The sequence below is a fragment of the Phoca vitulina genome, unplaced genomic scaffold (genome assembly GCF_004348235.1).
Source record: "Phoca vitulina isolate PV1807 unplaced genomic scaffold, GSC_HSeal_1.0 scaffold22, whole genome shotgun sequence".
Lineage (NCBI taxonomy): Eukaryota > Metazoa > Chordata > Mammalia > Carnivora > Phocidae > Phoca > Phoca vitulina.
In genome coordinates, this window is record NW_022589725.1 from 11,467,487 (window position 1) to 11,494,148 (window position 26,662).

Consider the following 26,662-nt stretch of genomic DNA (forward strand, 5'->3'; position numbering starts at 1 on the left):
AACTTGGCACTGCAGCCAAGCACTGTGCCCCTCGGGTGTAAGGACAGTTGATTAAAATCCTTGCATGTGGAATCAATATTTTGCTCATTACAACAATCTTTCTCCTTGAAAATATTGAATGCCACCCCTCACGGCCCCACAAAATCTTGATCCTGCAGACAGCATATGCATTGACATATGTATGTTTTTCTAATTTCCTACATTCAGACAGAAAGGAAGAAAGCTGACCTCTCTCCAGGGTGCCGATCTAAACGCATCTTAGAGCTCACTCTAAGCATGACCCCACAGTGCCATATGTTTGGCCCAAACGGGACGACCACTGAGAATGATGTCACAGTCATAGCCACTCTGCCTTTGTCCCTCTGGTAACAAATTAACTCCACAAACATTACTAAGCATCTGTCTCTTGAGTGATAAATCAAGTGTGTTCCTGCCACCCCCTATTTAAGATCTTCAGTGCCTTCCCACCACCAAGATTCGAGTCCAACTCCTTTAATGTGGCTTAGAAGCCCCTTCATGAGTTAAGGCTATCAAATCCATACACAACAATACTCTAAGGGGTTGTAAGTCACAGACGCACTTTACAAATGAGTAAACCCCAGTTCAGACAGGCAAAGCCAGTTGCCCATGGTCATACAGTGAGCAAGTCGACATGAACTGGGTTCTTCTGAAGGGCTGCGTATCAGATTCCAAAGACCTTTTCTTGGACAAGGCTGTATGAGACAGGTGTGGGGACAGGGCATCATTTGGCTCAGATAAACCCTTCCTTTTCAGGGAGCTGCCTAGACACTGTCCCTTGCTGAAGCCTGCCAATCTGACCTCTTCCACCCTCACAGCTGCAGCAATAAACCTAGCATAATGACCAAAGTGTTCATTTGCATGTAATATGGCACACATTTGCATACCTAAGCTCAAGAGGCGCTGATGCCAGGAGCATCAAATAAAAGCCAACCAACGAACCACAACAACTTGGGGGGCGGGGGCGAGGGGGAGTCCAACAAAGCAAGCATAATCAATACCTAAGGAACTTCTAGTCAGTTCAACTGATCATGACAGAAGCAGCTACGGTCTTTTCCCCATCATCATCCTAGAAAGAATTAACCCTTTCTGGTCCCTTTTCCCCTCAAAAAAGAGACACTACACTAAACAAGTTTCTACACTCCAATAGCCGGTTTAAAAAAAAAAAAAAAAAAAAAAGTTTACCCAAAACTTTAATAGAGGTCTCAGCTGTGGGAGCAAAAGCATGGGTAATGGAACAGAAAGACCAGGATTTAAATCCAGATCAATCATTCACTTATTAGCCGTGTAACCTTGGATAAGTCATGAAACTCCCCGGAGCCAATGTTCTCTACTAGGCATATACTCGCCCCATGTACTGAATCATCCATTCCCTCATTCACATAGTAAACCAAGGCCCGCTAATGTGGCCTCCTAAAGATTTTTAGAATGTAGCCCTGTCTCCACTCTTACTACCACTCCCCAAATTCAATAAGCCCCATTTTTTAGAACTACCGTTTTTAATAACTCACAGTTTTCTCCTGAGTGAACTTATTATAGTGTAGACTAGGTGTCAGGTGGTCATTTATGCTTCTCCCAATTTCTCATGATTATAAATAACATCTAAGGTAAAGTTTATTCTATATATTTGATTATTTCCTTAGGACAGATTCCCAGAAGTAGAATTACTGTGTCAAAATGTATGAACATTTTAAGGCTCTTAAGGCTCTTTAAGGCACTGCCTAATTGCTTTCCGAAAGTGCTGTACCAATTTACACTGCTATCACCAATGAATGCCACTTTCTTTTTCTCTTAAGATTTTATTTATTTGAGAGAGAGAGAGAGAAAGAGCAAGAGAGCATGAGGGGGGTGAGGGGCAGAGGGAGAAGCAGACTTCCCACTGAGCAGGGAGTCAGACTTGTGGCTCGATCCCAGGACCCTGAGATCAGGACCGGAGCCGAAGGCAGACGCTTAACCGACTGAGCCACCCAGGTGCCCTGTGAATGCCACTTTCAGGGCAACCTCACCAGAACTGTGTATTACAATGCCGGGGGAGTGGGGGGTTAATTAGGAGGAAAAAGGCAAATCCTCATTGTTGTTTTCATGTATATGTGAAGATAACAGTGTCCTGTGTTCATTAGTTTTTGAGTCTACAGAGTTTTAAATGTTACAAATAAATTATAGGTTCCTAGGCAGCGGGTAATATGCTGAAAAAGTTATTTATCTGCTCATTTATCGGAAAATCATTTATTGGGGCACCTGGGTGGCTCAGTCATTAAGTGTCTGCCTTTGGCTCAGGTCATGATCCCAGGGTCCTGGGATTGAGCCCCGTATCGGGCTCCCTGCTTGGCGGGAAGCCTGCTTCTCCCTCTCCCACTCCCCCTGCTTATGTTCCCTCTCTCGCTGTGTCTGTCTCTGTCAAATAAATAAATAAAATCTTTTAAAAAAAAAGAAAGAAAGAAAATCATTTATTGAGCACGTATTACTGCCAAACACTGTACAAAATATAGACATGAACAAAGTACCATCTCTGCCCTGGAGGAATTCACAGTCCAGTGGTAGAAAAAAACAGAACTTTTATTTCATCTTGATAAGGGCTATGACAGGAAGACTTAGAAACTCAAAGGACAGGAGAGAAAAGAGAGGAGGAAGTCAGAAAGGACTCATCCAGAAGTTCTGATCCTGTCCAGAGGGATGAGGTGAAGTTAGTCCACACACAAATGAGAGGGAGAACATTTAGGAAAGAGGAACATGAGCAAAGCTGTGGAAGCTAAATAGAGTTTCCACATTCTGGGAACAATAATATGTACTATGGTTTGGCTGGAATGCAAGGAAAGCAGAGGGCCTGGCAGAGGCCAGATCAGAAAGAGCCTTGCGGGCCGCTGAAGAACCTGGACTTCATGGAAGCCATGACCCACTCCTACGTCACACGCAGGACAGTGCTCAGTAAGGAGGCACTCCTAAGTCCCTACAGCTCTTGAGAGTCTGAACCACACAAGCCAACTCCCTGATCATCCCATCAGTGTTGACTCCTTTTTGTCTGTTATCAGTCTTCTCTCACCAAGCACCATAAAACTTTTGGGGTACTTTTCACACCACCTAGCATATAATTAGATACATGGCAGGAACTCCAATAATGCTCATGGATCAATTAACTAGAGCTACCTCATGCAATAATACACACAACTCACAGTGCCCTTGCTGCCCTGGCATAGCCCCTGCCAATCTCAGCAGATGCTCCGTCAGTGCCTCTCTTGGCAATTGTCCTGCCTCAGAAAGCTACCTCCCCCTTCTTGCTCATTCTGCCAGTAAAAAAATGTGCCCGGGTACAAGAAGCTATAAAGTATGTGATAACTAAGGAGCACAAAGGGTGGCCGGTGCGGGGGGGGGGGGGGGGGGGCCTGAAGGACATAAATCCTTCCCCATTGTACATTCCTCAAGCCAAGGACTCCCTCAGCTCTGCCGGCAGTTTTGGAACACCACCACCACCCCCCTCATAAAAATAAAATAGGTTTTTCCAATTGAGCATGTTAAAAGTCTCCTTTGAGTAGCTGCTGACCTTTCTCTAAGGTATTACCTACTTTCTACATTAATAACAGCTGCTTTAATAATGACAAGGATATTAATAGGATGATTATTTCAACAATTAATATAACAGTAAGTCATTCTTACCCTGCTAGTTGTGGTATGAGTCATGGGCAGTGGGATCTGATGTGCTGGCTAATATCCATCTTACGAGACTGTATTAAAATGGTCTGTTTCTGTGTTATCTCCTTTCTGTGAATTCCCGATGGCAGGGACCACACTCTTTTCATCTCCGCATCCCCTCTGCCTTTTAGGATAGGCCCTGGCCCAGAGTGGGAGCTCAGGGAGCATCTGCTGAAATGAACTCCATGTACCAATGCCCCTGCCCCCGCCACCATCCATGCCTCTTAAAGAAGCAGGCTGTACAGAGAACACAGCCAAAAGAGACTCGGGAGAGAGAGAAAGGAGGCATTGCTGCAGGGGCCTAATTCACCCCAGCCTTTAGGAAAGTCTGTTTTATAATGTAATAAATGATCGTTATGATTTATTAATTATGTGATGCTGCACTGCTAAGTATTTTACTTCTCATTCTTACAAGTCTTTAAGGTAAGAATTATAGGAAGGTCACAAGAACCCTTTCTGAGGCCCTTTCAGAAGAATGACTCTGGAGTCAGACAACCTGGGTTCACATCCCAGCTTTGCCACAGATCAGCTCTATGATCCTGGATAAATGACGTTCTCATTTGTAAATGGAAATAGTATTACAGTATCTTCCCCATAAGGTTTTTGTGAGAATTCAATGAGATAATGTACAAAGTTCAGCACTCGGGAATTTCCTAAATTAAAGTACTATTGGCCCCACTGTTCCAAATATCACACTCTTATCGTTGAGTAAGGTTAAGAAAGAGATTGCTTCATCAGTAAAGCAGGACCAGAGCCAATTTCTGATTTGGTGACGGAGGCTAGGGCAAGGAGGAGTTCTCTGAGCACAAATCCACTGATGTGATGGCCCTGATGAAAACTCTTCAGAAAAGCCTTTGTTTCCCATCCCCCAGGCAGATCCAGTCACCCCCTCCCCTGGAACCCAGTATCCTCTACAGATCTCTACATTTGCGGCACTTTTGTATTCACACACCTGCCTCTCTCCAGGAGACTCTGAACTCCTTGAAGACACAGACTCTTTCATTAATCTTCGCAATCCAAGCCTCTGGCGCTACCCTGGAAGCCAGTAGATGCTCGGAGAATTTCTGCTAATGAACAGGTGAAAGAATCCTAGGTGAGTGCTGTTTCAGTAAATGGTTTCCCAGTGTTCCTGACACGGCAGCTCCTTAAAAGTAAACTGTACAGTTGGTGCTCATGAGATGAGCCCAAGTTCCTCACCCATCAGTATGGCAGAAAAACAGTTAAGATAGTGATGGGAGAGAAAACAAAGGAGAGACAGAGCAAGAAGCGGGGGGCCACTGTGTCTTTGTTCAGTAGACTACAGAGAGCAGAGGCTCTGAAGAGAGGTTGAGGGGCGCCTGGCTGACTCAGTCAGTAGAGCAAGCAACTCTTAATCTCAGGGTCCAGAGTCTGAGCCCCATATTAGGTGTAGAGATTAATTTAAGAAAGAGAGAGAGGTTGAAGCTGCAGCCCAGAGACTGCTGAATCTGGGCTTTCTGTGGGGAAAGATGTACAAGGTCCTCATCAAGCAGAGAGCAGCAAAGGCTAGAAACCTCCATCCCTGTCCGCAGTCAACAGAGCGAGGGAGACCCAGCCCTCCCTCTCTGAATTGTCTGGTGACCCTGAGTAAGCCCAACCACTGGGTCCCACCATCCTGGCTTGCTGGAAAAAACACTGATCAAAGAGTTTGAAGACGTGAAGTTCATTCCTGAGAATATACTAACTTTTCATCTAATAAATATTTCTTGAGGATCTACTATGTCAGGCTTGCACTGTAATACAACCATGAATATATCACTAATTTGCCGTCAAACCTTGGACAAGTCACTATCCCTTCTCTGAATCTTAGCGTCCTCATATACAGGTGGAAGATAACCTCTGTCATAGAATTGTTTTGAGTATCAGATGTGGTCTGTAAAGTCTACTGTACAACTTTGCAAATGCAAAGGTGATGTTTTTAACTAGATCTGAACTAGAAGACTTAGCAAAATGCAAGCATAGCGCCCACTAAATGTCAAGGACAACTCCCTCTGCCAGGGTCTAGATAGAAATCCAGCAGCATATTTCTACCTGCTGAATTCTGTGGTGGAGACTGCAATGGAGGAATAGAAATTTGACACATTCTCTTCAAACCCCTCTCGGAATCCTCCCCATAGTTACTGGTGTCAGAGTGTTCGTCACTGACAGCTCCACTGTGAGCCTCTCGAACGAGCCCCTGGATACAATGGGAACTTCTTAAAGCAAGAACAGACTTAAAACCTTTTGGATTAGAGGAACCTTTCCAGACACTAAGCTAATGACCCAACCCCTTGTCCTTCAACTGTTTGGAAACATTTGTTGGCTATTAAGCCTGTTGTTCCCTAATCTTTCTGTTTACTGGGATAAACACATCAAAACCGAAAGCTTTATGCTCTAACAATACTCTGATTAGTGGTTTGCAGAATCCTCTGTAATTTTATGATTTGTTGGCCAGAAGAGGAAGAATGGTGGAGTACAAATAGTAGTGTGGCCCAAGAGCTAGTCAGGCATCCTGAACTTCAAACTTGATTCTACTGTGGAGTGGCTCTGGAAACTTGGTTACAGACCTCAATCACCTCATCCAGAAAATAGAGGAACTGGATCAGCTCAGTGATGCATGAACTATTCCATGGAAGATCAGTGTTCCTCAAGATGTTAAGAGTTCCTCACAAAAGGGGCTCCGAGGTCAAATACAAACAGGAAAGTTGGCATACTCCATTCTCCCCACAACACACCGCTCTACCCAGAGTCATGTGCACACTAGGCCCTGAGAAGTCAGCAGGAGAGAAACGTGCTTTGCATTGTTCCGTCTATCTTCTCCCAGCTTATTAACATCTCCTCTGAGAAAGACACTCTAGGACTTACCCCTGGGGTCCCTATCCACTCTAACCCACTGTGATTTGTATCAGAAATACTTAGCCAGTGTGCCCCAGCACCCCTGCTTCCAACTAATTCAGTTCTCTCAACCCAGGGAGGCACTTAAATGATACCTTGGTTAATAGAAATGTATTACATATAGCTCATTTTACGGTAATGAGAGTACTAATTTTCAAAGACTCAGAATACAAGAACTTAAAACACTGAAATGGAAAACCTGCAGTTACTGAGCTTCTAATACTTGTTCTATATCCTGTTGGCATTTTTCATTCATTATACCATTTAATCCTTAGATAACCATAAGACATAAATATTGTTATCCTCCTTTTACAGAGAAGGAAACCGAGGCTTGGAGAGGCTAAGTAACTTGCCTGGTTATGCAGCTAGCAAGTGGTGAGCACCGGATTTCAAACCCAGGACTATTGGTCTCTCAAGTCTTGGTTTGTTTAGGACTCTGCCATTAGGAATGCTAATCCTTGCACTGCTTCCCTCACAAAGTTTCTCTAAGACTCAAAGGCAGTAATATGCATGAAAGAGCTCTGTAATGTATAAAGATATGAATATGAGGGGCATGTGAAACACTGTGAATAAATGTTGATATTTCCTTCCATGATTTATAAGGTACCTGAGGTTATTATATGCTTTCTATCATGGAAGTCAACTGTCCCAATCTCCGTCACTCACCACCCCACAGCACTCCTTAAAATTTTCCAGTTAAGATTTTGGATAAAGAAATAGTAATAATAATAATAATAACAACAACAACAACAACAATAAAATTTAAAAATGAAAAATAAAAGGACTTTGGATAAATAGGAAACATGTTAATTTCTCAGCATCGACTACTATTTAGTCTGTCGAAGTCACATTAAGCAGCCAATCTGCGTAAGGAGTCAGGAGTAAAAAACAGCAGGGTAGGTAGGAGCCTGGTAAGAGGCCTGTAGACAGAAGAGATGCCAGAACGGCTGTGGGATGAGACTCCTTAACCTCATTTTGGAACATTCCTGGGAAAAATAGGTCCAAAGGGTCATTTGGGACAGCAGGTCCTAGAAGCCTTTGTATGAAATATATCCAGGAGACCAAAAATGTGGTGTATGGGGGCGGGGGGTGGTGGGGTGAAGGGAGATGGGACTTTCACTTTGGGTTGGCCGGCTTCACCTTGTTCTAGGGTAGAAAAATACCTTGGCAGGGACCTAGGCACAGAAAGAGCAGTATACGGGTGTAGGGCTCTCAACTCGTCCTCTAGCCCTGCCTGGGACAACACCCTCATGATCCACATTGCTATGGCCATCTGCTCCCTCCAGCTTCTGGCAGACTAAGGCCAAAACCAACAGCAAAGCATTCTTGAAACTAGGCCTTGGCTAGGGACAGAGAAGTAAATAATACAAGTCCCTGCTCTTAAGGAAAGCACTGGACCAAGATGTTTTGAGCCTAACCAGAGGCTCTCTTGTATAGCAAAGTCTCTGGTTCATGGGTTATATTCAAGAATTGTATGAACTGGGGCGCCTGGGTGGCTCAGTTGGTTGGGCGACTGCCTTCGGCTCAGGTCATGATCCTGGAGTCCCTGGATCGAGTCCCGCATCGGGCTCCCTGCTCGGCAGGGAGTCTGCTTCTCCCTCTGACCCTCCCCCCTCTCATGTGCTCTCTCTCTCTCTCTCATTCTCTCTGTCTCAAATAAATAAATAAAATCTTTAAAAAAAAAAAAAAAAAAAAAAAAAGAATTGTATGAACTGAATCAAAGGAGCCTATTTTCTATGATTTAAGAGTACCTGTTTAGTGTCAGGAGCCCTGGATTCCAGTCCTCGTTCTGGCATGAATAATTCAGTGAACCCTTAACTTCTGTGGACCTCAGTTTACCCATTTGTACAGAAGGCTCTGTCTACCCCCATAAGGTGGTATGTGTAGCCAATTAGATAATGGTTGAGACACACTCTGTAAATGGCATGACATGGAATGGCAGGAACTGAAGGAGCACTGGGACATGTGGTCTTAAAAATTCAGAGCCCAATCTGGGAAAGACCTGAAATAAGCTCCCTTTCTTTCTCCCCAACCAACTTAGGTCTGCCTTTCTCACACTGGAGATGTTCTTTGCCTTTCCAGTGATGGAAGAGGGAAATGTGCCACACAAGTAGGGGATAAAAAGTTTACCACCTTTCTACTTTCAAAAGTTCATTCGGATCTACTGTACTTGGATTTATAATCCTAGCTTTTGTTAAACAAAAGCTGTGAAACCACGAACAGGCCTCAATACCTATTTTAGTTTCCTCATCTGCAAATCAGGAGGAAGTTTCCTAAGTGATGACTATAGTTAAGATAATTAACGGTGGAAAAGTATTTTGTAACCCACAAAATGCCACACAAATGCCAGTTATTACAAAGCTGTCTTCCCGTCAGCTCATGAGCCACACAGAACAGTGGTTATCACCAGGTGACAGGTGAGATAATCAAAGCCCAAAGAAAATATGACAGTAACATTCAGCTCTACTCCAACTTCCTCCAGCAGAGGAATAAATTCCTTTGATTTATTATAATATTATATTATAATATATTATAATAAATTCCTTTGATTTATTATAGGAGTTGTTCATTAGTTTGTTTGCCTCATTAAACCGACATATCTCTGAGGCAGGGAACTACATACATCTTATGCATTTTCGTACCTCCATGCTCAGCGTGGCACACCTAAAAGATGTTAAGTAAATGTTACCTGAATGATGACCAACACTGGTAGCAGAAACACATCCAGAACCCAGGATGCCTAGTCTAGGGTTCTTATAACCAAAGAGAAAGTGGCCTAAACCTCATAGATTTGACTCAACTTCTCCCCTCTTCCTCAATTCCCCCACTCTAGCAAGACTCAACTTTCCATTCCTGGAGAGTCTTTGGGCCTTTGTGTGTGCTGGTCTCCCGGCCTTAAACACTCCTCATTGGCTTCTTTGCTGAGCTAATTCCTATTCACCCCTCAGATTTGGAGGCCTTTCTAATCTAATACTGGGTCAGGTATTTCCCCTCTCCTCCCATGACTGTTTTGTTTATCACAGAATCCTGCACACAGATGTGTCAAAAATATCTCCTAAAAGTAAATACTTGAATGAATGAAATACTGGATCTGGAAATCCACAGGAGTTGCAGGGAAAGACTCCTGGCCTGGAAGTCGGGAAGCCTAAATGACTCTTAATTCTAGCTCTACCACTACTGTGCTCGGTGATCTTGGGTAAGCCCCAGTCCTTCTTTGGATGATCCATCAATGAGCTATTATTACCTATTAATCATCTCAAAAGGTCCTTTCAGGACCGACAGCATATCCAGTCTTAGACACACGCTAAGTCTAGGGGTGTGGAACTTCAGAGGCCAACTGTGTGCTCCATAACATGGGAAGCCCAACATACCCACTCCACAAGCAGACTAGGCTGTCAGCAGCCTCCCAGCCCGTTGGTTTACTTAATTCCTCCTGATGAAGTGCCAAGAATAAATCGTAGGTGAGCAGCAGAGCATTTTAATGAGTCCAGAGCCTAATGAATCTTTTCCTTCCTGTGTCAATTAGAATTTCAAAGCTAGGATCCCCAAGGACCAATTTATTGGGAACAGAGAGAAGCGTTTTTGTTCATCAGCTGCCACCTGAGCTACCTGCCCTGGTCCTCTATGTCTGCTATGTAACAATTCTGCTTACTCAGATATACCACCTGGGGAGACAGAGACTAGCCTGAGAGGCTCCTTCTTGCCCAACATTTCTGGGGCCAGAACTTGACGAAGGAAAGGAGGAATCCAGGGCATTTCTGGGGGGCATGGGGGGTGGGGAGGTGGTCAGAGAATCAGAGTAGCCCTGACTTTAATGCCACCTCCTAAAGATACTGGTCTTCACAGAGCTAATCGCAACAGATCAACCTGCTGTTTGCTCAGTAAGTATCAGGTATTGCGTGGCACCTATTTACCTAAGTATTCTGAATCCTCACAACAACCCCAAAACTTTATCAATAGCACTATCTTACAGACAGGGAAACTGAGGCTCTGAGAGGTAAACTAAGAATTAGACTAAAAAACACAATTAGTAATTGGCAGACAGGGATTTTAACTCACATCTATGTGATTTCAGAGACTGGGCTCTATCAAACCACAGCAGCCTTTTCCAGGGGGCTAACACAAGGTCAGGGGCTGATGTCATGAATGACAGAAATGGTCTGTGGGCAGCCACAGCCATGCTGGGACACTTGCCACCAACACACTGTCTTTTGCCCAGGCACAAGCAAGGGTGGCTAGGCACTGCTGGTCCTCTCATTCAATGGAGCTGGCAATCCCCTTATTCTCAGAACATAATCCAAGCAGAGTCACCATCAACATTATACCAAGGCTCTTACCCTAGAAATCTTTTGACTTATCTGATTTGAGAGGAGTTGCAATCCCTGATCTAATGGCTCCCAGGCACCCAGTTCTCTGCCTCCCCATCTGGTCCTCTCCAAGTCATAAGTCATATAGGGCCAGCCCAATTACTACTGCTCAGTCATCAACACATTTTCCAAGGTGAGCAGGTAAGCACGTCAGGTTTCCAAATGGTTACAGGAGGAAATATTAAGGCTCTGGTGGGAAAAACATTTAAGAGTGAGGTCAAGAATCTTATCTAAGGGACACCTGGGTGGCTCAGATGGTTAGGCGTCTGCCTTTGGCTCAGGTCGTGATCCTGGGGTCCTGGGATCAAGCCCCACATCAGGCTCCTGGCTCAGCGGGGAGCCTGCTTCTCCCTCTCCCTCTGCCTCTCCCCCTGCTCATGCTCTCTATCTCTGTGTCTCAAATGAATAAATAAAATCTTTAAAAAAAAAAAAAAAGAGTCTTATCTAAGTTTACACAGCTAGAAAACAGCAACACTAGAACATAGGTACACACTGAATCCTAACCTGACATCTATCTACACACACAAAAAGAACACAAGTAGAAAAAATGAAATTAATGTTTTCTACAATTTTTTAACTTTGAGAGAATTGTAGACTCATGTGCCATAATTATTTTTTTAAAAGGACTTAGCACAGTGCTTGGCACACAGAAAACCCCTAAGTGTTAGCTATTAGATAATTAGAAAAAAGGGAGAGCATCCAGGATGAACCATAGAGGAAGAGTAAGTTTCTCTTTATAGAATCCTTGAGGTGTACACATATAATACCATAAATAATCTTTCCAATGACTCCATTAAGCAGGTATTAACATCCCCCATTTTATAGATAAGAAAATTGCTCTCAAGGGTCAAGTAACTTATCCAAGATTACTTTGTCCCAGTATGTGCCAAAGCTGGGATTCAAATCCAGATATAGCCAACTCCAAACCCTATACCCTTTCCACATTGCTTCTCTGGAGATAAGACTGGGGCTGGACTTCAAAGACAAGCCTGGATATAGACTGGAGGATAAGAGCAGGCTGCTTATTCAAGTGTGGGGATATCATGAACATGGGTGCAGAATTTAGCAACATGCTGTCTTTGCAAAGCATGATAGTTCAAAGACACTGGCCAGAACAGTAAATTCACATGACAAAGACCAAATAAAAAAGCTAAGGTAAGAGCACACAGCAGAGAGCCATTAAATGCTAGCTGCTCTTCCCAACTACATGGGTCACAACTTGATTCCCTTTTGATGGACACTAAGAAAGGGAGGCAGCATGCAGAAAATAAAAAGCCAGAGACTGGGTGGCAAAGGAAATCAAGCTCTGCCACTAACTAGATAGGTGGCCTTAGGCAAATCACCTGCCTTCTCTGGGTTTCTAATATCAGGGGGTTGAAATAAAAGAGTGTCCAAGGACCTCTCTAGCTTTGACCTTCCAGGAAGCAAGCCATTACCAGGTCATGTGTGCAAAGGTGGGTCTGGGAAATGCTAATTATGTGATAAAGAAAAGTAGCCTGAAATGAAACACCACAATGGTGTGACAGGAGCCCCGGGCACAAGAGGAGAGAAATAGAGGTGAGTGAGGGAGGGGAGAAGGGATTAAATGAGATTCAAGTTAATCTTGGGTCAAAGCCAGAAGATAGCAGGGAGGCAAAGGAAGGGAAGCTGAACCAGGATGGTAGCAATCCTGGCCTTGCTGATAACTTGCTGTATGGCCCTGGCTATTGATTACTCAGCCTCATTTTCTCACGGGCCAAATGCACCACAGGGCCCTCTATGTTCTAGCCTCAGCTGCTCCCTCTCCAACCTGATCTCCTGCTTCTTTCCCCCTCAGGGTGCTGCTCCAGCCATACTGTCTGCCTTCTAGTTTTTTTACAAACATGCTCTTACCTTGGGGACTTTTCACTTGCTCTTCTATCAGCTGAAAATGATCTTCCTCAGAAAGGGGTTCCTGGCCATTTTTTAACCCTTTACTCCTGCTTATCTTTCTTCATAACACATACAAAATGATAGAATAACTAATGATTTACTCAGTTTCTGTCTCCCCCACTACAACAAGTTCCATGAAGGCAGTCTGTTTTGTTCACTACCATATCCCAGCTCCATGAGTAGTATCAGGCATTTGCTGAATAGAGAACTGAATGGATGAATGGATGAACTCGCCTCGAAAGTTCATTCCAATTCTAGCATGCAATGATTAACATATGGGCCTGTGAACTGGAGAACATCTCAGAAGTTCAAGCCCAAGTAAGCTTAGGTCTAACCTGTCCTTCTGGTTCCATTTTTAACATTCACTTTGCCTCAGTGATCTTCACAAATTATCTCCAAATGTAATACACACACCCTAACACACATACACACATACACAAATAGACAAATACATACCACTTAATTCAAAGATAATTATCATATGCTATGTATGAAACAACACACACACACAGTATTTCCTTAACCTGGAATATCAGACCTTACACAATTTAGCCAACTTACTGTTAACCTTAACCCTAACCACACTCCATTCCTGATATCCTCTACTCTGGCTGGACTGTTTATATATAAACAGTCTGGACTGTTTATACCCTTCTCTGAGACATACACATAAGCTTCTGTGTCTTTGTCCTCACTGGTCTCACTGCTTAGAAGCTACAGACTCCCCTTCACAATTACCAAATACTTCTTTCACAACTGTCAAATACCTCATCTTTGAAGTCCAACTCTAATATCACCTTCTGTGAAGCCTCCCTTAGTGTCCCCCTCCTCCACCTTCCCAAAGCACTCCACAGTAAGATCTCCACAAGTATATGCTTCCATTATAGTGATCGTCACTGTAGTCTACTTATTTTACCTGCCTGTCATCTTTAATCAACTATGGGCTCCAAAGGCCTTGACCATGCGTTTGCCTTCTCCATATCCCTAAAGACCTATATCCCTGTGCCTGCCACAAATACTTATCAAATTGGGTGTTAACATGGCACCACAACTAAGAACACTTCCTAACCTTCTTTGGTAGACTCCATCAGGCAGTTCTTCCTTCATACTGTCCAAATTGGCTTCCCTAATATTTCTACCCACAAAGGAGTATGAACTCCTTTGGAACAAAGAGCCTGAGGAAGAAGGGGATAGAGAAGCAGCTGGAAAGAGTCTTTGCAGAGCCCTGAATGACAGCCTAAGGAGATTGGATTTATTCTACTAGAGGTTTTAGGAGCAGGAAGTAATAGGAATAAGAAATGTATTTTAAAACCTATGGAGAGAGAAAGGAGGTTACACTTCAGGAGCAAAGACTGGAGGTGGGGAGAGGAGTTAATTGACAATTAAAATAGTCCCAGTGAGAGAGGATTAAAATTTGGCCTTGGGTGGTAGCAGTGAATGTTCAGAGACAAAACCACATAATGAAAGCAGTTACTTACTTCACCCTAATAGAACTCTGTGCTCAAAACTAACTTCTTCCAGATGGAACTATGTAACCTCTTTGCATCCAAGATGGCCCTGAGGGAAACCAGAAGCAAGGAAAAAGCCTCCTTGGCCAGAGGAAGAAGCAAATCTAGGAACAGCAAAGGCCAAGCTCCAAGCCAGTGAGTAGAATTGTAGGAGAGAGCTCAAGATCTTGCTGATGACTGCAGAAGCTTCAGCAAGCAAGTAAAGTCCTCTGTGCCCTGAGCAGAAAGGTGCCTTCCTGGGTTGGGACAGCTCTAGCTAGCTTTAATACATACAAGAGGCTCTGATAATTTTCAGTGGTGGTAGGTTAAGGAAAATTATCCAAAACTTAGAAATAAGGCAAAAAGATGACTGAGTGACCTTTTAAAGTCATGTTAGAACATTTTTTAATATACATCTCAGAGTCATCTGATGCTCATCTGATATTTCTGGAGAATGGAATTTTGTTTGACTTACCATTAGAGCCCAAATGTTTTGAAAACTAAAACTGCAAAGTTAGAGGTTAATGTGTAGAAAACGAAGACGGTGCACTTGTAAGCAGAGGAGACAAGGCCAAGGTTTACATTTTCATTAGGACATTAATCAATTTTGAATCTAATTTAGCAATCTAATCTCAGCAATCCTTTTTTCCACTAACAACATGAAATCCAGTTTCTCAGCTATTCTCTTTCTGGTTTCCATACTCATGAATCAAACAAAACTTGACACATGCTCACCGTATGTATGAGAATTATGCCCTGACAAAGTACAAACTCCCATAGGTCTGCCTATCTCAAAAGAACCAGATGCAAGGAGGCACAAGAAGCCTGACATCCAGGCACAGGATGTTAGTCAAGTGCAACAGGTGGTCACTTAGGAAAGGACATAAAGCTCAGTGTAGTAGAAAGGGCACCAGGCTGAAAGTCAGGAGACCTGCCACTGTGTGACCCTGGGCATATTACTTACTGCCCCTTACTGGTCCTCAATTTCACAGTTATAAAGGGTTTCTCTGTAAACTTGATGTCTGTTAGTTAAGGTCTCTTCTCACTCTGACATCTTAAAATTCCATCATTTTATGGCAAATGATCCTGGAGAAAATGCAGAGCCAAAAATATATCCTCTTACCCTATTCCTAAAAAATATATCATTAGAAGGGGGTCTCATTAAGAAGCCCCAGCAGTTGAGTAGCAATGGGTGAGGAAGGGGACAAATAGCAAAAGGCTCAGAAAAGGGCAGAGACTAAGGGTCTGCCCCTTTTACAACTGAAGACTGGGTGGGACCCAAGACCAGGGACAGAACCCTTTCAGGAAGGGCTCAGACTCACTGGCCTTATCAAGACTAAGGATTTGGATTCTAGCTACTGGCTCTGTGACATAAAGGCAGGTGCCTTCAGTTTCCTCATATTAAGATCTCTGCAAGTCAAGTGCTTTGTAACTGAAAAGTGAGTACAGGTCGGACGACCTATTAGAACAATCTTCTTCCTAAATCTCTCATGTGTACGTCTCTTCTGCCAGGTCCCCTGAAGGAGGCCTATCAAACTTGAGATATATAGACCCTCTCTCTTCCTTCCCTGCATTTCAGAGTTGTTGTCTCACTGCTTAGAAGCTGCAGACTCCCCTTCACAATTACCAAATACTTCTTTCACAACTGTCAAATACCTCATCTTTGAAGTCCAACTCCAATATCACCTTCTGTGAAGCCTCAATGCTTGAAATATTCCCCTCATTCAATTCCGAAAATGACAAGTACACTCTTCACGAGGGATTCAGAGTACATTCTTTATGAGGGATTTAGTGTTCCATGTTGGAGATGGAAATCTGGCCTCTTGCTTAGTGCTTGGATCTCTGGGCCACACACCTGGGTCCTGGAGAAGCTGGTGTGACGCAGGCAGAGAAGAAACTCATGGGAAAATGGCACTGAAGGCATGGAAGATATTCCCATTATGCTAAAGCCACTAAATGCCTATTCCTGGGCACTCCTGAATACTCTACCTTCGGGGAAGGCTGAGGCCAGAGAGGCAGTATGGTACTCAGGGAAGAACTTACTATAGGATCTATGGGGTTAGGAGGACCTGAGTTTAAACCCAGCTCTTTCACAGACTAAATATGTGACCTCAAGCAAATTCATGTACTTCCTTGAGCCTCAGCTTTTCCCTCTGGAGCTATTAATAACTTAATGAATTATAAAGATTAACGGAGATAATCAATTTAAAGTACCTATCACAATATTTGGCACATAGTAGACACCTCAATAAATGTTACTCCCATCAAGAGGGAAAGGGCAAATAGCAAAAGATGACTAAATGTGATTCACATGACAGGTAGGGAGGACTTGGGGACAAACCCCAGTCAGCAGCAGATCAGAGCTGCGAATTGCTCAGAATGGGAATGGGCTGATTTGGAGAGTCTGATGTGCTATTCTAAGAGCATCTGGATCCTGTACCAGCCAAAGCAAATCAAAGAGAAGTGCTTATGGAGCGCTTGTTTCTAAAACAAGTGCGGGCTGTGTTATTGACACACGCCACAGGGGAATTGAGAAGGCTGTTGGCGAATATGTTAAGAAAGCTGACATGCTTTCAGTTCTAATCTCCGCTACAACATACACATGAGTACAACTGACCTTGGCTCTAGAGAAGAAAACTCTGGACAGAGACACAAGAGACCTAGGTTCTGGTCTGAGCTGAACCCTGAGCAGGTGACTTTATCTCTCTGTCCTCAGCTTTTTCTTTCCTCCTCCAAATAAAGGTAATTCTCTTATGCCTCCTACTCTATTGTCACTCTGTCATCATTTTCAGATGATGATACTACGGCTCTGTAAGATTAAGCTGGTACTGGTAGGAATTTGAATTCAAAGTCTGCTGTCAAAGCCTGTAGTCTTTCTACTCTCCTGCATTACCTCCCAATGTTAAATGAGGGGTTAGACCAGGTGGACCAAGGCATTCCTCAACTTGAAAATTTCTGATTCTTAGTGGCCTGAAACAGTGCTTTGAAAGAGCATTCTAAATACTCTAGGGCTAGACAAAGCTTGGCTTGTTAAGGCTTCACATATAAATGAAATCCTCAACACCACAGAGAGCCAGAAGAAAGTGAAAAATGAAATTTTAGAGAGCCCTAAAGAAGCCCTTGGAGAATACATCACCTAATTCGTTTTATAGATGGGGATATGAAGGCTACAGAAACAGAAATAGCTTGACTGGGAACACCACGATAGAGTTAGGTAATGGAGCACAAACTGCGTCCTATGCCTCATGGTCTCTCTCATACTAGGTATCTACTCAGTCTCCAACCTTCTGGGCCATTCTGATTCGCTCTGCTATTTCTTTTCCAAATGCTGGGTGACAAGCAGGTCACTGCCCCTGAAGCAGACTCCCAGACACTTCCAACACCTGCTCATTGCAGATAATGGCTTTCTCTCTAACTGTCCTTGCTGTACCCTTGAACAGGACTGAAAGTGAGGATTCTCTGACCCCCTCGACTTTTTGTTTCATCTTGACTTTGATGCCTTTGAACCACAGACCCATGTGCCTTTAGAGGCACAGAACTAGAAGGGACATCAGCAATTATAGGTCAACTTTCTACCTCATTCCTTCTTTTTAGGGCAGAAGAAACTGAGGCCCTGAGAGATTAAATGCTTTCCCAAGATGGAGTTAGTAAAACAGGGTTAAGAGCCTGGGTCAGGATATTCACCTTCCATTATAATCTGACACTGAACACATGGTTTCAGAATTTATTTCAATCACTAGTGACTGAACACACCAATCCAGCCCAGGCATGTTTTTCATCATCTCCTATTAGCATCCCAATAACCATACAGGCATTTTTGTTCCCCATTTTGCAGATGAGGAAACTACAGCTCCGAGGTACACAAGAAAGGTGTATACTGTAGGTAACTTTTGTCTCCTGCCCTATGCACTTAGTGCAGTAACTCTTGACATATCCTAATTGGGAAGATGGGGGAGGGGGAGGCACTGAGAGAAGGGGGGCAGTGAAGATTCAGACAATACAAAATGACAATTCAAAAGAAGCAATTTCTGCTTTGGTGTTAACATGGGTCTTTTGTAGGATAGTTTTGTTATTTTTCTGTATCTGCCCCATTAAATCGTAAATCCCCTCAATTCATGCCCTACTCATCTCAGGGTTCTAACACCAAGTTGCTTATAGACCTTGGTTTCCTGATCTCTTGTTTCCCAGTTTCACAGCTTGGATTTCTGATCTCTTGGCCTTATTCTTAGGCTCAGGACCCTGCCTCTCTGCCACATCCTTAGAACTGCCCTCTAGCTGATCTGACCTATAGGACCTGTCAGTCCCTCTGCTGTCTGGCTGCTGCCCCAGTGGGACAGAAAGATCCTTTTTAGTTTTAATGAAAACTAGAGAAGGAAAGAGGGAGACACAGGCCCAATATAGCCCAGAGCCCTTTACATAGTATTCCTTCCCCCCCAAGTGAGCTGGACCTTATTGCTTTCCTGTGACAGCAACCCTCAAGAAAGCCGGCTGTTTCTGGAACCAGAGTAATAGAATGTGGGGAAAGAACAGGTACAGCTCCTTCTTATATGAGTTGCTCTGGCGGCCTCCCTCAGATTTTCTCCACATAATTCTCTAGGAGCCATCTGATTATTACACTGGCAGACAAGGAACCTCCTGTGCCTTACTAAGCTACAAAGTCCACTTTGGTCAGACATTCATCCCACACTCTGAAGGATAATAATGCACTGCTACTGCCCCTGGACCTTCTCAGACTCTGTCCCTGGTCCCTATGGCCAGAATTACTAACATGAATAGTCCCTTACATTTGTACAGTATTTAACAGTTTTATACAGCACTTAGTTGACACGTGCCTGACACAGTTCGATGGCAGAAGTTGTTATTCTTTGTTTATAGATGAGGGAACTAAAGACCACAAATAAGTAACCAACAAGCCCAGGCACTGCTCAGAGCTCTTCCACCTCAATGTTACCTAAGGGATCTGCATTTAAGCCTTATTTCTTTAGTAGAATTAAATTTCTGCTTAGAATCTCAGTCATTAACTGGCAATAGAGGTATTCTGCAAGGTCTCGAAAGCCATCCTGAAGCCTCTGAAGTCTGTGAGGCGCGCAGCTATCTCCGCCAACTCTGTGTATCGGCAAAATCTCCTCAGAAGCCGCGGGAGCTCTGGCTTTCTGTGTGTCACCTGCCCTCCTCCTACATGAGGTTCAGGCCTGACCCAAACCCTGACTTGGGATGGGCAGGACTGAGGCTGCCCAGCACTAGGGGTCTCGCCCTAGCCCCCTCCCTCCCAGTGGGTAACACATACAATGTAGACAACTTGTCCACCCTACTGTTTCTGAGACAGGCCCTCTCAGAAGCTCTACATACTGAAGACCACTTGTTTGGGCTGCAAAGCACCTTAAAAAACAAAACAAAACAAAAAACCCTAAGTCTTAAGAAATTAGAAAAAGAAGAGCAAACCAGCCCCTAAGAAAGTTGAAGTTAGGAAATAATAAAGATTACAGAAAGAAATCAGTGGAACAGAAAAACAACAGAACCAAAAGTTGGTTCTTTGAAAAGATCAACAAAATTGGCAAACATTAAGTAAGACTGACCAAGAAAAAAAGAGAGAAAATACAAATTGCCAAAACCAGGAATTAAAAAGGGGATACCACTACTGATCTTACAGAAGTTAAAGGGATTATAAGGGAATACTATGAGCAACTTTTATTTTATTTTTATATTTATATGTATGTATGTACGTACGTATGTATTTAAGATTGTATTTATTCAGTTGAAAGAGAGACAGAACACAAGCAGGGGGTTAGGAAGAGGGAAAGGGAGAAGCAGACTCCCTGCTGAGCCAGGAGCCAGATGCAGGGCTCAATCCCAGGATCTGGAGATCATGACCTGAGCCAAAGGCTGACACTTAACCATCTGAGCCACCAAGGCACCCCCATGAACGACTTTAAACCTAGAAACTAGTCAATTTAGATGAAATGAAAACATTTCAAGAAAGGCCCAAATTATCAAACATGACTCAGAAAGAAACAGAAAATCTGAGCAGACCTACAAGCAAAAAAAAAAAAAAAAACCCAAGAAACAAAAATTAAATTAATAATTAAAAATCTTCCAAAAGAGAAAAGCCCAGGCCCACACTGGCCTCCCTGATAAATTGTATCACACAATCAAAAAGGAAGTAATACCTACCCTTCACAAACTCTTCCAGAAAACAGAGGAGGGGGAAACACTCTCCAATTCAATCTATGAGGCCAGTTATTACTATGATACCAAAATCAAAGACATCACAAAAAAAAAAAAACAACAACAAAAAAAACAATATTCCTCATGAACATAGATGCAAAAATATTCACCAAAATAGCAATGCAAATCCCACGCCATTTAAAAAGAATCATACACTCTGACCAAGTGGGATTTACTCTGGAGTACAAGGTTGGTTTGATATCCAAAAATCAATGTAGTGCCATGTTAGTAGAATAAAGAACAAAAAACATACATCTACAAAACCCAACATCCATCCATAGTAAAACCTCTCAGTAAATTAGGAATAGAAGGGAACTTACTTAGCCTGATAAAAGTCATCTACAGAAAACTCTATAGCTAATACCATACTTCATAGTAAAAGACTGAACACCTTCTTCCTAAAATTGGGAACAAGGTAAGAGTGTCTGCTCTCACCAATTCTATTCAACATTGTGCTGGAGGTCTTAACTGGTGCAATCAGGCACAGGGATTTTTTTTTTCTTTTTTAACTGGATGTCAGATTATATCACTCCTCTACTCACAACAATTTAACAGCTTCCTATTTCACTCAGAATAAAGCCCTGCATGATCTGGGTCCCTGTCTACCCTTATGACTTCTCCATACTCTACACTCCCTCTTGCTCACTCCACTTCCAGCCACCTGGCTTCCTTTTGCTCCTCAAACACAGTAAGCATGCAACGGTTTCAGGGTCTCTGAACTTGCTGAACTCTATGCCTGGAATGTTATTCCCCAAGATACACACAGAGCTCACTACTTCAGATCCTGCATATTTCTGCACAGATCTATTTTCTCACAGAGGCCTTTTTTCATTGCGATGTCCCGCTCTGTTCCCTTACCCTGCTGCTTTATTTTTCTTCATACATATTCATTTGTTTATCTGTTTTCCTCCACTAGAATCTAAACTACAAAAGAGAAAGCTATCTTCTTCGCTGCTATATTTCAAAGCTGTGCCTGGCACATGGTTGACAATAATACTCACTGAATGAATGTCTTAAAAAATAAAGTTTTATAGGGGCACCTGGGTGGCTCAGTTGGTTAAGCATCTGCCTTCGGCTCAGGTCATGATCCCAGGGTCCTAGGATCGAGCCACGCATCGGGCTCCCTGCTCTGCAGGAAGCCTGCTTCTCCCTCTCTCACTCCCCCTGCTTGTGTTCCCTCTCTCGCTATGTCTCTGTCAAATAAATAAATAAAATCTTTAAAAAATAAATAAAGTTTTATACAGGAGAATGAATAAAAAGAAGGCAGGGGGAAACCAGTGGCTCAAGAGGCTGAGAAAGACCAGGGTTTCAGGTCTTTATATATAGGAAAGAGCCAATATAGGATAATAGAAAAAACTCGGTTGTCTAGAGCTGGATTCTTCTGGGTTCTAAGCTTAGCTCTTCCAATCACTGCCTGTTTGTCTCTCTCAAAGCCTCAGTAATTTCTAAAATGAGAATATCACCACCTACCTCCCAAGCTGCTATGAAAATGAAATCAACTTATGTAGAGCATTCAGTAGAGCATCTGATAATATAGTAGACATTATAAGTAATTTAGCGTTTTCTGATACCCCCGGTCTCAAGAGGAACCTAGAACTACCTTCAAAATTACCAACTCCACTTCACTGAAGCACACAGATGTCTGCCCCTAAACTGAATGGCCTCCACACTCATTTTAACTTCTCTTTCTTATCATTCTTCTTTCATCCTTCCCTTACTGTTAGCTCTCAGTTCTCACCTCTTGCTGCTGTTAATATAGCAGTTCCTCCTCCCTTTTTGATATGCTGCTTTGAATCTTATGGGGGTTTAGAAACCAGATTGCTAAACCTGTTACAACAACATATAAAAATAGGAATAAATTAGTGCTGTGCAAGGGCTTAAGGATGACAATGCTTTGCTTCCTTCTTTTTAGTTGAAATTTGTTTTTAGTAGAAACTTGAGTATGTTAGATAAATAAGCAAGATACTTTTTTACATGGAATCATTCATATTTTGAAACGATCAATGATGGAACTTCTTCAGAGGGCAGCTGGTACAAAAACAGTAAGGTCCAAGCTGGGCACCCAGGCCATGGGAAAGCCAGAAGCTACAGAACTTAGGTTAACCAGACAATAAGAGGTGGCAGCAAGAGCCTGGAGATTCAGAGTAGGAGGGAAGGTTGGCTAATGTGGATTCCAAGAGCACCAGGTTGGGGACAGACCCCTCTGTACACCTTCACAAAGAAGGAAGAACAAAATGTCACTGTTAGAGAATGTAAAGAGAGTGGCCTAGATCACTGGCCAAGGGCAAGAGAGAGATGGTAGAAAAACTGGATGACCATGGCCTCTGACAAGATTATGAGGCCATAGTATAAGTGCCTTTTCCACTAGTAGTTGGGAGGGTGAGGGGTGGAGATGGGCAGGGTACTTAAGGCCAAAATAGAACAGCCTTCCTCTTCTGAGAGGACAGTAGGAAACAAGGCAAGATCTATGTGGAATTAGTCAGTGAGTGCAGACACATGCTGGGGATGGGCCCTTGAAAAGTGCTTTAATATCTGTGCTAGCAGTGGCCTGGGAGCCAGGCAGTGAGAGTGCATTTAAACCTGCACTCTGCAACCCACCTGCTGCAAATCACGCTGCCTATGCTGCCTGGCTTTGTTTCTGTGCCTTGGAATCCCTTCCCTTGTGGAAAGATTGAGCTTCAGGTAGAATCTGCACAAGAGGAGGAAAAAAAGGGCATGGAAGAAGATTTACAGCACAAATTTCCAAAGCAAACCTTCCCTTTTCCCTTTGGGGAGTGGAGTAGCAAATAGGTCAGGGACTAAGGTGCCAGGGATACTTATAACGCTTTCTTCTCACTTTCTCTCATTTCAGTCATGGTGCTTTACAATTCACAGAGCTTTCCAACATGCATTTCTCATTTGATTCTCTACAACATCCTGCAGGCTGGTATACATACAATAGACATGTGGGGGTGTGGGGAAGCATTCCAATTTTATAAATAGGGGAGGGGAGGTTGTCCAAGGACAAATGTTGAGAAAGAAGATAAAAATCCAGGTTTCCCAACCCCAGTCCAGCTGTCTAGGTCCCTATCTCTGCTGGCCCAAGTGTTTACAGTATCTCAAGTGTTACAGGTGTTTTCTTCTCCTTCTAGTTATATTGAGCCTGGGCCTCTAACTGCTAGAAAACTCAATCAGCCTCTTGGCTCCCTCACTAGAAATGCCACTGCCTCAGAAAGGACCCCCAACTCCTGCCTGCCCTGCTGGGCCCCTCAAATAACTAGACCTCCTTCCTGAATCCCTAAGGAGGTCTGTCTTCTTGAACCTTCTAAGAAAAATCAGGATTCCAGGGAGATTAGCAGTCCAAGGAAAGCCTGCCAAGTCAGGGAGAGCAATGGTATTTACAATAGACTGACCAGATCTAACATCAGCTTTAAAGATTCTCAGATGCGAACCTCAGGCAAATTATTGGAGCTTCCGGAGCCTCAATTCCCTCATCCATAAAATGGGGTTTTGTCTAGATTAAATGAGACCCATAACACAATTGGTTCTTAATGTGTTGATCTCCCTTCCCATCTTACTATCTGTGGTTTTCCCTCTAAGTTTCCCCTGACTTCCCTTTCACACGGCCCCAGCTCTTTCACCCCATCCTCACCACCATTCATAACCACATTTTCCAGGACTGATAAAACTGGTTTCTGAAGTTGACCTAGGGGCTTGGTAGGTCACAGTCAAGACTGCAATCAGGAAAGTTTCTAAGGGCTATGAGGTCATGTTAAGAGAGCTTATAGGAGAATGGGCTTAGCTACCAGGTCCAAGATAACTTCCAAGACAAAGCAGCTGGCAGAAGCCAGAAGGAATTGAGCCTGCTTTGCCTTATTCACCGCAAATGATCCCAAACCATCTTACAGCAGTTCCAAGAAAGCCAAGTTCAATTCTCCCCCCAGTACAGGAGCCTGCCTATGCTAGTCTCTCAGACATGGAGTAGGAGAGTAACAGCCTAGAAGTTACCTGTACTAAAGATAAAAATAAGCCCCAAACTAATTACCCTGTATCTTGGCCCAAGCTTGCCCAGAGTTTGCCCAAGACCCTCACTCACCAGTACCAAGGCTGAGCTCAGCCCACAATTTTCTCTTTTGGGTCACAGGGTCAGTACCAGCTGCCTCTGGGAACAAGGCTCACCTAAAACAGAGAGAGAAGTCAGTTAGGGTCCTGACAGGCATGAACTTAGGTCAGCACAGGCATTCCAAGTTCCCGCTCTCACATGTCTCGCATCTTTGCAAAAGGTAGGTTGACTGGGTGCCTGGGTCGTTAAGCGTCTGCCTTCGGCTCAGGTCATGATCCCAGGGTCCTGGGATCGAGCCCCGCATCGGGCTCCCTGCTCCGCAGGAAGCCTGCTTCTCCCTCTCCCACCCCCCCTGCTTGTGTTCCCTCTCTCACTGTGTCTCTGTCAAATAAATAAAATCTTAAAAAAAAAAAAAAAGATAGGTTGATAATTAAATACATTATTTCAAGTTATGCTAAGTGCTATGAAGAAAAATAAACCAGAGTAAGAGAGGAAAGAATGACAAGGAGTGAGAATGAGGCCTATTTTAGATAAAATGATCAGGGAAACCTGGGGCACCTGGGTGGCTCAGTTGGTTAAGCATCTGTCTTCAGCTCAGGTCATGATCTCAGGGTTCTGGGATCAAGCCCCGCATGGGGCTCCCTACTCAGCGGGGAGTCTGCTTCTCCCTCTCCTTCTGCCCCTCCTCCCTGCTCGTGCTCTCTCTCAAATAAATAAAATTAAAAAAAAAAAAAAAAGATCAGGGAAACCTTCTCCAAGAGGTAACCACCAGAAAGAGACCTGAATGAAGTGAGGGAGTAAGAGCTGCAAAGATCTGAAGAAAGACTGTTTCAGAGAGGGAGAATACCAAGTACAAAGACCCCGCAGCAATCATAGGCAAGAATAAGCTTGTTATGCTTAAAGGAACAAGAAAGTCAATATAACTAGAATGTGGTGATAGAAAGAATGAGATACTAAATATATATGGAGGAATTAATTACGATCCCTATTTTACACCTGAGAAAACTGAGGCTCAGAGGTTAGGTGACTTGCCCAAGGTCAAAGTAAATCAGTGGCAGAACTGGGAATGGAGGGGCAGTTGGCTGGCTTAATAGAGCATGCGACTCTTCATCTCGGGGTTTTGAGTTCAAGCCCCACACTGGGTGTAGAGATTACTTAAAAATAAAATCTTAACAAAAAAGAACTGGGAATGGAATTCAGGTCATCTAGGCAACTCTGTCTCGATCTTGGGCCAGGTTCCTCCAGCTTAGATAACCCGGACCCCAGTTGGGACAAACTTTCAAGCACTCTAAAACTGGTCTCAGGTTTCTTTACTCATCCCCTCCTCTGTTGGTGAGGATGGTTGAAAAACAGAAATGGCTATATTTACCTGGAATGTGGAAGAGAGGAGACTCCAGGGTTAAGGAGAACAGTAGTACATGCTAAGCACTGTTGTAAACCCTTTTTTATATTAACTCATTTAATCTGCACAACAATCTTATAAGGTTGCTGTGTTATTTCCCTATTTTACTACTAGAGAAATTGAGGCACAGATAAGTAAATTTGCCCAAGTCACACAGCTAACAGAAGGCAGAGCTGAGACTTGACCCCAGAAAGTCCATCCTCTGGAGCTTGCCCTGCCCTCTTAACCATACTATATCAACTTCTGAAAAACAAAAGAAAAAAAAGGAAACATTCTCTAGTCATAGCCAATATGGCTCAGAGCCTCAATTACCCCCAGCCTGAAATCCTCTCCATTTACTTGCAGTCCAGGCTTCCTACCGAATACCAAATGAATGGCTCTTGAGTCCCTCAGTCGGGTGGTTCCACACGCTTCTCTAATCTCTAGCTACTGTGAGCAGAAAGCGATGATAACCATGACAATCGCCATTTAATAGCCACTAACGATGAATGTACCCTTTGAAACAGACTAGGTACCAGGCTAAGAATCTTACATGCACTATCTTATTTCAGACAAGAGAGTGACAGTTGTTCCAAGACATGGGTGAAGGGGTCTCTGTGGGGCTCCAGGCCTGGAGGCAAAGCAGCAAATA

At 43.5% G+C, this 26,662-nt stretch overlaps 1 protein-coding gene across 2 annotated transcripts in view; it reads right to left on the minus strand.

Moving 5' to 3' along the window:
- Positions 1-26,662, minus strand: part of RALY (RALY heterogeneous nuclear ribonucleoprotein) — an 83,815-nt gene that overhangs the window by 23,304 nt on the left and 33,849 nt on the right. For both annotated transcript variants that reach the window (XM_032419402.1, XM_032419403.1), the window contains exon 2: positions 24,663-24,745. The gene's annotated coding sequence lies outside the window, so the exon portion shown is untranslated. The remainder of the gene's footprint in view (positions 1-24,662; positions 24,746-26,662) is intronic.